This window comes from Cystoisospora suis (assembly GCF_002600585.1).
Source record: "Cystoisospora suis strain Wien I chromosome Unknown contig_1427, whole genome shotgun sequence".
Lineage (NCBI taxonomy): Eukaryota > Apicomplexa > Conoidasida > Eucoccidiorida > Sarcocystidae > Cystoisospora > Cystoisospora suis.
In genome coordinates this window covers 21,162-21,612 of record NW_027154227.1, presented here as the reverse complement: position 1 = coordinate 21,612, position 451 = coordinate 21,162, and positions in this window count along the sequence as shown.

The window sequence follows — 451 nt, the reverse complement described above, 5'->3', positions numbered from 1 at the left end:
GCGTCAGACTCCTTGGTTTGCTCACGCCGTACTCCTTTCCTCTCTCTGGGCGGGGTACGCGATGCGATGGTGATCTACTGGGGATGCTCAGGGCTCTGGTGAGATGGATTGCCTTCTCCAAGGCTGTTCCTCTCCTGATATGTTTCTGTCGAGCCCTTCTCTTGATGGTTGGATCGCCGAGTGCGTGATCTGGCCGTTCTTGGCCTCTGGAGACTCTGTTCGATCTGCTTGTCGTGATCGCGGCCTCTGCACTTGATGTGCGTCGGTCTGCTGCTCTCCCGTTTGCTTTTTCGGTTGTGTTCTTCTCCTGCTAGNNTTGTCCTGGGTTCGCGAGGTTTCCTCCTTCCCTCGCTGCGTCGTTACGTCTGCTGAGCTTGGGCCGGCTGTGTACGTTTGCCTTGGCTTTGTACGACTTATGATCGCCATTATGCTAAAAATAGGCCACTATTTA